An 11,902-nucleotide genomic window follows, 5' to 3' on the forward strand; every position below is an offset into this window, starting at 1 on the left:
GATGCCTGTCCTGTTGCCCATGTGTAGCCAATATCGATTTTTAAAACCAGAAAATGCAAACGTTTTTATGTTTGTAAAAAGTTAAATTATCTGGAAAAAGAAAAGTTTTGAATAAAAAGTATTGGAATCAGAATGCCTTCTATTTCAGTTGGTATCAAACGTTCTGGGATTAGTGTGGAACAACTCTCCTTGTTCTATTTGCAAAGTGGCTCTCATCAGCTCTCCTAATACAGCTCATCCACAGGGTGAGCTTGACAATTCCCCATCACGACGCAGTTTCAATCCAGGAAGGGTTCACAGTAGACCGTGCACAGTTTTGGTTACCACGTTCACAGGAAAGACGCCATTAAGCTGGAACGGGTGCAAAGAAGATATACGAGGCCTCACCGACCTGCGGTATAGCAAGGGTTTGGGCAGGCAAGGTAGAAGACTGAGTGGTGACCTTATAGAGGTGTATAAAATCAAGAGGGGCATAGGTAGAGTGAATGCACATAGTCTGTTTCTCAGAGAATCATTATCTAGAGGGCATAGATTTAAGATAAGAGGAGAAAGATTTAAAACAGACCTAAGGGGTAATTCCTTCATACAGAGGGTGAAACGTATATGGAAGAAGCTGCTAGAAGTGGTGAGCAGGTACAATAACAACATTTAAAAGCCACCTGGACAGGTATAGAGAGGAAAGGTTTCAAGGAATATGAGCCAAATACGGAGAAGTGGGTCAGCATGGATGAGTAGGGCCGAAGGGCCTGGTTCTATGCTATGTTATGACACATTCATTTTATTGGATTAAAGGGATAGCGATTTCTCCTTCCAGTAAAAAAAAATTTCCCTTCCCCTTCCCTCTTCTTCGATTCTGCACACTGGCCTCTTACCTCTTCTCACCCGCCCATCACCTCCCCCTGGGTCCACTCCTCCTTCCCTTTCTCCTATGGTCCATTCTCTTCAGTTTGCTTTTCCTCCTCACCCGGCTTGACCTGTCGCCTTCTAGCTAGCCTCCTTCTCTTCCCCAAACATTTTTATTCTGGCATCTTCCGTCTTCTTTTCCAGCCCTGAAGAAGGGTCTCAGCCCAAAACATTGACTGTTTATTCATTTATCCGTAATTAAAGGGATCTTCCATTCCTTTGGACTAGTCTAGGCTTCTGGGGCTGTGCAAGAGTGATTTTATCTTTGCCTGGTCGTTGTTGTATCCAATGCCGCAAAGATAGTCCCTCACAGAGCTATTACAAAATATGTTTTATTTATTTATTGAGATACAGCGCGGAATAGGCCCTCCGGCCCTTTGAGCCGTGTCATCCAGCAATCCCAATTTAACCCTAGCCGAATCATGGAACAACTTACCATGGTCAATAAACCTAACAACCAGTACGTCTTTGGAGGAAACCGGAGCGCCCAGAGGAAACCCGTGCAGTTATGGGGAGAGCGTACAATGAGGGGATATGGGTCAGAGTCACTGCACTGTAAAACCCTGTGCTAGCCACTATGCTACCACGCCATCCAGCAATCCCCCGATTTAACCCTACCCCAATCATGGGACAATTTACATTGACCAATAAACCTACCAACTGGTACATCTTTGGACCGTGGGAGAAAACGCATAGTGGTGATGGGGAGAAAGTACAGACTCCTTACAGGCAGCAGCGGCAATTGAACCTGGGTTGCTGGTACTGTAATTCAGCTCTAAAGTAGTTGAATGGTGAAGTTAGCAGTGGTTAGATTGTCAGGTCAGTAGATATCAAAAGGTGCCCAGAAGTGTGTTGGATCCTGGTGATTTTGCGAACCAAAGATTCTTCGGAAGTTAAAAAAGAGGCATAAAACTTTTTTTGCCCACGGCCATTTATTAGATGCTATAAAAGCAAAGAAAACAGACAAAGAATAAGCAAGTTTTGGTCATCCTACTAAAACTAGGCTCAGACTAGACCAAACAACAAGAGATTCCAATGATAGCAATAATCTACAAAACAGGCAGGTTCAGTGCTGTGACACCTATTGCACAGCAACTTGTCAAAGAATAAAGAATCAGCTATAGTACAGTTACTGAAAATCTCACTGAACAATTACGTGTATATTGGGGATTACATACAAATACAAGCAAACAGGACAAAGTCTGCAGATGCTGGAAGTCCAGAGCAACACACACAAAATGCAGGAGGAACTCAGCAGGTCAGGCAGCGTCTATGGAGATGAACAAGTAGTCGATGTTTCAGGCCGAGACCCTTCTTCATGACTGGAAAGGAAGGGGGGAAGATGACAGAATAAAGAGGAGGGGAGCAGGGGAAGGAGGATAGCTAGAAGGTGATGGGTGGGTGGAAAAGGTAAAGGGCTGGAGAGGAAGAAATCTAATAAGAGAGGACAGTAGATCATAGGAGAATGGGAAGGATGAGGGGAACCAGGGGAAGTGATAGGCAGGTGAGAAGAGGTAATAGTAAAGGTTAAGCTATGAGAAAAATAACAATTTTACACTCAACTCCAACAAGTGCAATTGGAGCATAAATGGGACTAGCAGTCTGAATGGGGAAGATGTGGTGGAGCAGGAAACATGAATTAAGAATCAATACAGGGGAAATGGAGTCTGAAGCCAGCACAGGGAAAGTGGGATCACCAGGAGCAGTGGGAGCTGTCGCCTAGGCTGAGAAAATGGGATTGAGTATCTACATTTGAAAATGGAGTCAGGGATCCATGTGAGAATGTTGAGACTTGGACATGGGAATAGGGATTTTGAATTGGCGCTAGAAAAATGGGTCTTGATTCTATACAAGGAAAATTTGGCCAGAGTGCTGTCCAGGTAAAGTAACATCAATGAGGTATGGAGCTCAATTGTTGGTGCTGAGATCGGCGTGATTGTCCGTGGACGAGGGAGAGGAGCGTCGGCCAGGATCCTGACTGGGAACAACTCCTGTGAACACATCTGATCACACCTCAGCTATGAACAACTCAGTGGAGCTCATTCACACTGAAGACTTACACGGCCATAAAGTAACAGGGAGCAAGGGGAAGGTCACGTTTCCATGCAACTAGATTCAAATTCACATTCAGATTTATTCATCACAAGCACTTCAAAACAGATAAGAAGATCACAAGGCCATAAGATATAGCAGCAGAATGAGGCCATTTTGGCCCATCAAGTCTGCTCCACCATTCCATCATGGCTGATCCACTTTCTCAGCCGTATCCCTTCAAGCCGTGACCAATCAGGAATCTATCCACCTCTGCCTTAAATATACGTAAAGACTTGCCCTCCACGGCTGCCTGTGACAACATATTCCACAGGGTCATCACTCCTTGGCTAAATAAATTCCTCCTCATTTCTGTTCTAAAAAGACACCCCTCTATTCTGAGGCCATGTCCTCTGGTCCTAGACTCCCCCACCATAGGAATAATCTCTCCACATCCACTCTATCAAGACCTTTCAACATTCAATAGGTCTCAGTTAGGTCACCCCCTCATTCTACTGAATTCCAGTGAGTACAAGCCCAGAGCCATCAAATACTCTTCATGTGATAAGCCTTTCAATCCTGGAATCATTTTTGTGAACCTCCTTTGAACACTTTCCAAAGTCAGCACATCCTTTCTTAGTTAAGGGGGCAAAAACTGTTCACAATACTCCAAGGGCTCACCAGTGCTTTATAAACAAGCTCTTTTGCCATCCACCCACCCACTCACAAACACAGTCAGGCCCCCACCACAGGACATTCATTGCCACAGATGACTGCTGAGGCTAAGTCAGTGGGTGTATTTAAAGCAGAGATTGATAAGTGCTTGATTAGTAAGGGTGTCAAAGGTTACAGGGAGAAGGCAGGAGAATGTGGTTGAGAGGGATAATAAATCAGCCATGGTGGAGCAGACTCAATGGGTTGAATGGCTTAATTCTGCTCCTGTCTTATGATCTTATGGACAGTTACAGCTTTCCCCATCCACAACCATGCCGGCAAATACCTTGGGAGCGTTCAGTACTCTTAGAATGGACTAGCACAGAAAAAGGCCCTTCATTCCACCAAGTCCATGCCAACCATTGAGTGCCTAATTACTCTACCTCTCTTGTCCTTGCCAACCAGCCCATGAGCCACTGCATCCAACACATCATTCTCTGCAACTTCCACCATCTTCGAAGGGATCCTGCCAAACACATCTTTACCTCACTCCCCTCTCTACTTTCTGCATGGATCCAGGGATCAGTCCCTCCATGTTTCCCCTGTCCATTCATTCCCCCCCCACTAATCACCCTCACATCACCTATCCCCGTATGTGGCCAAAGCGAGACACCTGTCTATACAGCTTCTCCGTCAACTCCATTTGGTTCCAGGTGAAGCAGCATTTCACCTGTGAATCTGCTAAGGTCACCCATTGTGTCCAGTGCTCCCAATGCAGCTTCCTCTACATCAGTGAGACTTGTTGTATACTGGGGGACCGCTTTGTCGAACACGTCCACTCCATCCGCCAAAAGCGGATCTTCCCAGCGGCCAAACATTTTAATTATGATTCCCATTCTGACATGTTGGTCCATGGCCTCCCTTTGTGCCACGATGAGCCCACCCTCAAGGTAGGGGAGCAACACCTTATCTTCCATCTGGGTAGCCTCCAACCTGATGGCATGAACATCGATTACTCCTTCCAGTAACAAAAGTCCTGTCCCCTCCCCTCTTCTTCTATTCCCCTCTGGCCTCTTACCTCTTCTCACCTGCCTATCACTTCCCCCCGGGTCCCCTCTTCCTTCCCTGTCTCCTGTGGTCCACTCTCCTCTCCTGTCAGATTCATTCCTCCCCAGCCCTTTACCTTTCCCGCCCACCTGTTTTCACCTATTGCATTCTAGATAGCTCACTCCCCCCCCCCCACCATCTTTTCATTCTGGGGTCTTCCTCCTTCCTTTCCAGTCCTGAAGAAGGGTCTCGTCCTGAGGAAGCAACCGTTTATTCATTGCCATGGATGCTGCCTGACCTGCTGAGTTCCTCCAGCATTTTGTGTGTGTTTCTTTGGATTTCCAGCAAGTGCAGCCTTTCTTGTGTTTAATCCAATATGAATCCTCTTCATTCCCACAACCACATAATCTTCTCCAAGATTCTACCACTCACCTACTATCAGTGGTCAACCAACTTACCAGCTTGCATGCCTTTGGAATGTAAGAGGACACCAGAGTGTTCAGAGGAAATCCACAAGCCCAAAGGGAGAGCATGCAAACTCCACACTGACAGCATCAGAGGTCAGGATCGAGCCCGGGTCCCTGAAGATTCGGGACAGCTGCTCTACCAGCTCCACCAATTTGGTGGCCATTAACCTTGCATATCTTGATCTACCCTCCCACTGGTTTTGGCTTGGCTGGACTGGAGCCAGGGAATGAATCAGATGTTCAGTGAGATTATATCCTATGCTGACACTGGTAGTCAAGATCCAGAACTGGAGAGTCTTTGAGCTTTAAATTGGAGCAAATCATTTTCTTGATCAATGGAAGAAACTTCCACTTTCCAGGAAGTCCACTGGAGCTTCATCTCCTGACTTGGCCCGTCCTCTGATTGGTCTACCTAACTTGGACTTATCGGACTGATGACATCAACTTTAAAGTTCCTGTTCTTGCAGCCACAGTGGGCTGGGTTGGGAGACAGGGAAAACTGGACTGAGGAATATAAGGCTTGAGTATTGCCAGGGTTGTGAAAAATTCTGTGCATCGTGGCCTGACCAGATGGGTTCCGGTCACCTCCAGGTGGAACATACCCTCCTGTGCACATGTGACACTACAGGGAGGTCCCCCATCTCACACACACACACACCCACACACACACACTCTCTCTCTCTCTCACACACACACACACACACACACACACACACACACACACACACACACACACACACACACACACACACACACACACACACACACACACACACTCAGATATAGACACAAGCGTGGCCAAGTGGTTAAGGCGTTGGTCTAGTGATCTGAAGGTCGCTAGTTCGAGCCTCAGCTAAGGCAGCATGTTGTGTCCTTGAGCAAGGCACTTAACCACACATTGCTCTGCGACGACACCGGAGCCAAGCCGTATGGGTCCTAATGCTCTTCCCTTGGACAACATTGGTGGTGTGGAGAGGGGAGACTTGCAGCTTGGGCAACTGCAGGTCTTCCATACAACCCTGCCCAGGCCTCAGTCATCATCAAAAATCGATGGACAGCTGAAGAAGAGGAATAGACACACGCATATACATAGACATATGTAGACACTTCTGCATACACACACACCCTCGTGTGCTTTACAACACAATCTGGCAAACACACATACATTCACACGTATAATCACACACACATAATCCAATACACATGATGCAAAACACACTCTCAAACAAATATACACATTGGTACATACACTCATACACACATACATACACTTAGATTTCAAAGATTCCAAATACATTTATTATCGAAATATGTAAGCTAATACAACCTTGAGATTCGTCTCCTTTACAGGCAGCCGCAAAACAAGAAACCCAAAGGAACCTCATTAAAACAGACCAACAGACCCATTGTGCAGAGGAAGAAAAAAACAAATTGTGCAAACAATAAAAACAGCGTTTAGAACGAAAGTGAGTCCGTAGACACGAAGCCTGGAGCAGCCTCCACCTCAGTCCAGTGCAGAGCAGAGTGAAGGTTGTAGAACAGCGAGCAGAACTGGCCTGACTCAAATGTTGAGTTGCTCCCCACTCTAGGCCCCGAGTCCTGTCGCATCGATGTACTCTGCCTGTGGTACTCAGCCTGGACCCCACCACCCTGTTTAGGACCGCAACTTGACCTTTCCAAATTGGCCCAGCACTTAAATGGATCAAACCTCTCTCGCGGTGTAGGTGGACAGGCTCCGAAACTCCTCCTTTTCTCTGCTTGCTTCGACTCTGACTCCGTGTCAAACAAGCCTCAACCTCACTCCCACACACATGCTCCGACCCTCGACTCAGCCTCGCTTTTGTTCGCCTCTTCATTGTTCGCGACGATGATTTACCATGATTTTTACCCAAAAAGTGTTATTAATAAAGTATTTAGTTGTATTTCTTGCTTTCTACACTGCCTGTCAGTAGTTGCTCGTCCTAAGTAGCACCACCTGAAGCTCACACAGACAGGCAGTGTACCCATCCTATCCCCCCCGACACAAGTAGACAAACACACCAAACATGTATTACACTCACATCATGTACATACACAGTCACTCATAGCCACAGACACACCACAAAACTCATTCACATGTATACTAACGGACATCCATCTAACTCCCATGCACTCACGCGTGTGCTAAAGCTAATAAGCCCCACATCTGCCTCAATAGACATGCACAAGTCCAATCAGAGATCCTGGGAATGCTTTATGAATTGAATGCATTTGTTCTAACTTCAGAGGGACTGAGGGAAGAGGTGGGCCTTTGACTGCTGAAAGCAAGTTCTCCAGTGCAAGAGAGGAAAAGGGTTAGAGGTGAATTAAGTGTCCAGATTTGGAGGACTGCGCAGATCTTGGAGTACTGAGGGACAGAGGAGGCTACGGGGATACAGAGCAGCAAAAGCTCTGGGGGATCTGGAGCGGACTGGGAGAGGTTCATGGGGTAAATGAGACAACTGAGCCGGGAGTCCACGCAAGTCAGCAGCACAATGAGGGATTGGGAGTGCCAATGTGGAGCGAAAGGTCCCAGTAAAGATTCCACTTTCTACTATGACACGTGAAATGAGTTTCCTTGATGCTGTTCTTCATTTCATTTGTCAGTTATCATTACATGTCATGTTGTATTACGTAGGTAATCATGGCCTTGAGCACAATTGTCCTTGGCAAATTTTTCTACAGAAGTGATTTGCCATTGCCTTCTTCTAGGCAGTGTCTTTACAAAACGGGTGACCCCAGCCATTACCGATACTCTTCAGATATTGTCTGCCTGGCGTCAGTGGTCACATAGCCAGGACTTGTGATATACGCCAGCTGTTCATACTACCGTTCACCACCTGCTCCCATTGCTTCATGTGACCCTGATGGGAGGGGAGGGAAGAATGGGTTTAAGCAGGTGCTACATCTTGCCCAAGGGTGACCCTCAGACTAGCAGAGGAAAGGAATGCCTTACACCTCCTTTGGTAGAGATGTATCTCCATCCCTACCACCCACATTTGTCAGGACCTCTTCCTTTTCACCTTCCTCAAGGCCACCCATGAGATCTCCTCCATTCAGTTTCAAAGACACAAGCTGCCTCTTCGGTAACCTCTAGTGCAGGGGTTCCCGACTTTTTTTATTCCATGGACCCCTACCATTAACCGAGCGGTCTGTGGCCCTCAGGCTGGGATGCCCGTTCTGGAGGGATGGTGTTCACCCATTGCTCAGTCCTTCCCCTGTAGAACCATTCCCTCTCCAACACCAATATCCAGGGTGCGAGGCGTGGGAAAGTGAGAGCAGGTGCAGAGGAGAGATTGAGGGACTGGTAAACTGGTAAATTCGTTTATTAATGTCACTTATACCAAGGTACAGGAAAATCAACACACACAAGATACTGGAGGAACTCAGAAGGTCAGGCAGCATCAATAGAACTGAATAAGCAGTCAATGTTTCGGGCTGAGACCCTTCTTCAGGGCTGAGAAGGAAGACGGAAGACGCCAGAATAAAGATGTTTGGGGAGGAGGAGGAGGCTAGCTAGAAGGCGACAGGTCAAGCCGGGTGAGGAGGAAAAGCAAACAGAAGAGAATGGATCATAGGAGAAAGGGAAGGAGGAGTGGACCCGGGGGGAGGTGATGGGCGGGTGAGAGGAGGTGAGAGGCCAGTGTGCAGAATCGAGGAAGAGGGAAGGGGAAGGGACATTTTTTTTTACTGGAAAGAGAAATCGATATTCATGCCATCAGGTAAGAGGCTACCCATAAACACAAGAAAGTCTGCAGATGCTGGAAATCCAAACAAAGCAAGATACACAAAATGCTGGAGGAAATCAGCAGGCCAGGCAGCATCCGTGGGAACGAATAAGCAGTCAATGTTTCTGGCCGAGACATTTCTTGGGCCCGAAACATTGACTTGTCTACTCTTTTCCACAGATACTGCCTGACCTGCTGAGTTCCTCCAACATTTTGTGTATGGAGGTTACCCAGACAGAATATAAGGTGTTGCTCCTCCACACTGAGGGTGGCCTCATTATGGCACGTGAGGAGGCCGTGGACTAGTATGTCAGAAAGGGAATGGGAATTGCTTTGGGGCAAAGCAATTACAGGGAAAGGATCTGTTTTGTGTGTCACCCATATAGATCATTTTAGTACATTGAGGTCACACAAAGAAAGCAATAACCAAATGCAGAATTTAATTACAGAGAAGGTATAAAAATATTATAGAGTTGGGAAGGATTAGACCTGGGATTAGTGGGGAGGACAAAAATTTCTCTCTTCTCTGTTCTCAATGAGATAAGGAGAACACTAGACAACACCAAGTCCTGATGAAGGGTCTCGGCCAGAAATGTCGACTTTGTTCCTTTCCATAGTCACTGTCTGACCTGATCAGTTCCTCCAGCATTTTGTATACGTTACTCTGGATTTCCAGAATCTCTCGTGTTTACAACACTGAAACACTGCCTTGTACAGCCGAAGCAAATTTAGAAATACTGGACATTTCGTTTTTGTTATTTGAATTGCTCCCTGCAATTCAGTGGGGGAGAAATTTAAAAGCGCAGGAAACTCTCATTTATCACATTGTCTGGTAGCTCCACAGAGCCTGGGTCACTTGCCTTTGAAAGTAAGTCCAAGAACTGAGATGGCTCTGTGAGGCATCTTCTTCCCTACCCCTGGTGTGATGGCTTTCATCTCCTCCACATTGATAAATCAACCTCAGGGCAAGAGGGGAGAAAATGGGAAAAGTGTCTTTAAGGTGAAGACACCGACTGTCCCGAATGTGCCCTCTCAGCTAACCAAAGCCCACGGCTCTCCTGACCCACTGGAAGACAGCAGGAGGCAGTTCGCTGTTTGGAGGAGGGGCAGTTGAGACCAGTAGCGCTGCTAATTGACCGGTCCACCTCACAAGGCACTATCGACGTCCCCTGATAATAAATCAAGGAAGGCTGCGGTCTCTTAAAGGTAATAGAACCCAAGTTGTTCAATGGAGGAGCCAGCCTTGAACTGATAAGTCCCAGCTGTTCCTATCACTGGCATCCAGCTCACCGATCTGATCAATGGTTACATTACCTTCCAACTCCTCATTATCTCTGCTGTTAAAAGCTACCGAAAGAACAGCTGGGAAGGGTACAGTGCAACGTAGGTGGCACAGACACGACAGCACCAGGTTCTGACACCGTGCCGCACGGAGACAAGGTAATGTGATACAGTTAAGCAGACTAGGGCCGAATTTCAGAGATTACCACAACACTAATCAGGGTTAAGGAAGTTCCTCTTTCTTCCTCGGGTGCCCCCCCCCCCCCCCGATATTCCTGTCAAACTGACAACTGTTTATTTGACATATTCTACCTTCTTTCTGTCCATAACTTTAGCCCTGGATTTTCCCATTTGGTATTCCCCCGTGGAGCCCTAGAGGGAAATAAGCCTTTTGTCCCACCAAGCCCGTATCAGGAGTCCATTTACACTAATCCTGTATCAATCCCTATTTGATGTCTCTGAGCCTTTGATGTCTCTGGCCCTGTACTCAGTGGAGATCAGAAGGATGAGTGGGGGAGATCTCACTGAAACCTACTGGATACTGAAAAGCCTGGATAGAGTAGACATAGAGAGGATGCTTCCATTAATAGTTTCCCAAAGCACAGCCTCAGAATAAAGGGAGTCCATTTAAAACTGAGATGAGGAAGAATTCCTTTAGCCTGAGGGTGGAGAATCTGTGGAATTTGTTTCCGCAGAGGGCTGCGAAGGCCAAGTCGTATAAGGCTGAGATTGAAAGGTTATTGACTGGTAATGGGGTTAAGAGTTAGAGAAGAAGATGGGAGAATGGGTTTAAAAAAATCAGCTTCTGGGGCAGCCCATCTCCCTCAGCCAAATTTACATTCCTTGTGGTTTGGAGTTTCCATGCCTGAATTACAACCTGAACTATAATGAGATAGATAGATAGATAGATAGTTAGATAGATAGATACTTTATTCATCCCCATGGGGAAATTCAACATTTTTTCCAATGTCCCATACACTTATTGTAGCAAAACTAATTACATACAATACTTAACTCAGTAAAAATATGATATGCATCTAAAATCACCCTCTCAAAAAGCATTAATAATAGCTTTTAAAAAGTTCTTAAGTAGTTTACTTAAATACATTGAGTCCTAACCCCAGCACTTTAATTATAACCTGGTGCCACATCTGCAGAGTTACTGACTCACAACTTCAGAGATGGGGGTTCGATCCTGACCTCCAATGTTGTCTGTACGGTGTTTTCATGCTCACCCTGGTTTATTATTGTCAGGTGTACCAAGATAAACTGAAAAGTGAGAAGAGAAAAGACTGGGTGGGAAGAGTCCTTAATAATTCTCAAACACGAGGAAATCTGCAGATGCTGGAAATTCAAGCAACACTCACAAAATACTGGTGGAACACAGCAGGCCAGGCAGCATCTATAGGAAGAAGTTCAGTCGATGTTTCAGGCCGAGACCCTTCGTCAGGACTGGATAATTCTATCTTCTTATCTATCTATCTAATCTATCTATCTATCTACTTGTCCTGATGAAGGGTCTCGGCCCGAAACGTTGACAGCGCTTCTCCTTATTGATGCTGCCTGGCCTGCTGTGTTCCACCAGCATTTTGTGTGTGTTGTTTGAATTTCCAGCATCTGCAGATTTCCTCGTGTTTAATCTATCTATCTATCTACTTATTTATTTATCTCTCTATTTATTTTATCTAACTATTTATTTACTTACCTGCTGGTTGGTTAGTTAGTTAGTTAATTAGCTAGAGATACAGCCCTGGACCACCCAGCAACCCACCT

The sequence above is a fragment of the Hemitrygon akajei genome, chromosome 1 (genome assembly GCF_048418815.1).
Source record: "Hemitrygon akajei chromosome 1, sHemAka1.3, whole genome shotgun sequence".
Classification (NCBI taxonomy): Eukaryota; Metazoa; Chordata; class Chondrichthyes; order Myliobatiformes; family Dasyatidae; genus Hemitrygon; species Hemitrygon akajei.